The sequence below is a fragment of the Triticum dicoccoides genome, chromosome 2B, assembly GCF_002162155.2.
Source record: "Triticum dicoccoides isolate Atlit2015 ecotype Zavitan chromosome 2B, WEW_v2.0, whole genome shotgun sequence".
In the NCBI taxonomy this organism is placed as follows: domain Eukaryota; kingdom Viridiplantae; phylum Streptophyta; class Magnoliopsida; order Poales; family Poaceae; genus Triticum; species Triticum dicoccoides.
The window spans coordinates 718,787,783-718,789,183 of NC_041383.1; the positions used below are offsets into that span (position 1 = coordinate 718,787,783).

General features: G+C 48.8%; 1 pseudogene; it reads left to right on the forward strand.

Moving 5' to 3' along the window:
* Window positions 1-386: 386 nt before the first annotated feature.
* Window positions 387-1,401, forward strand: part of LOC119365833 — a 2,967-nt pseudogene continuing 1,952 nt past the window's right edge.

Below are 1,401 nucleotides of genomic sequence, written 5' to 3' on the forward strand. Positions count from 1 at the left end.
TCGACGCTCGGCGCGGGCGCGACGCATCGCTCACGTTCAACGCAAACGCAACGCAGCGTGAACCATTGGAATCATCGCCTGTTACCGTACAAAGTGCACGGCGATGCCTACTGAGTAAACAACCACCAGCTACATCATCACTTTCTTGGTGGGATCACGAACAAGGCATATATGCATTGCAGGTCATCTTCAGCTGCCAAAAAGAACTCGTCATCCGCTGCAACTTGTCTCGGTTGTGAGTTGTCTACACTTGTCCGCCTACGATATGCAGATCTGGAAAATCACTTGCAGGCTCCTTAATTACAGAGCAGTGGCAACAACCGGAGCAGAGGAGCGAATCACCCCTCTCTTCGCCGTTACCGGCACTGATTGAGTGGTGGCCGGCGATGTCGGCGGGTGAGGGAAGGAAGACGGCATGCGTCACCGGAGGGAGCGGTTACATCGCCTCAGCGCTCATCAAGCTGCTGCTCCAGAAAGGCTACGCTGTCAAGACGACGGTCAGAGACCCCGGTTCGTTTCTTGTTTCTAGTTCTGTCTTGTACTCCCTCGGTCCGGAAATACTTGTCGGAGAAATGGATGTATCTAGACGTATTTTAGTTTTAGATACATCGAATTTTATTCATTCCGCAACAAGTAATTCCGGACGGAGGGAGTATGTACTATAGCAAACTTCCTTTCAGAGTTTGACTTGAATTCTTAGGTTCTTCAGTCTCGACTGGATATGCCATGTCTTTTTTGTTTATATATAGTGTGTACTCCCTGAGGTTAAAACTTACTCTCAAGATTTGTACTTTGTATTAAGATGACATGGAGAAGAACTCCCACCTCAAGGACTTGCAAGCGCTTGGCCCCCTGGAGATCATTCGTGCCCAACTGGAGGTGGAAGGCAGCTTCGACGAAGCAGTTTCTGGCTGCGAATACGCCTTCCTCGTCGCTGCTCCAATGAACTTCAGGTCAGAAGATCCTGAGGTAAACACGGATCACCCATGCACACCCTGAACTTCGTGCCCGTCACTTTATGCTGTCAGCTACTCCCTCCGTTCTAAAATAGATGACCCAACTTTGTAGTCATCTATTTTAGAACGGAGGGATATTTGACAACTTATTCTCAGCCACAGAAGACGTGGAAATGTAGTGTATGCCAGTACATTTATCGGCCATATAGTTTGCAGACCAAAGGAATATGGTGGCCCAGGGGTACTCAACACCGACAAGTTTTCGCGGGCCTTACGTCTTTGTTGGTTGTGGTATGAATGGAAGGAGCCCCACAAGTCTTGGGTGGGGTTTGGTAACCTTTGCATCACTGAGGACCTTGAGTTTTTCTACGCCTCTACATCTATCACTATGGGTGACGACGTAAAAACATCATTCTGGGACTCTCCTTGGCTATTTGGGCGGAAA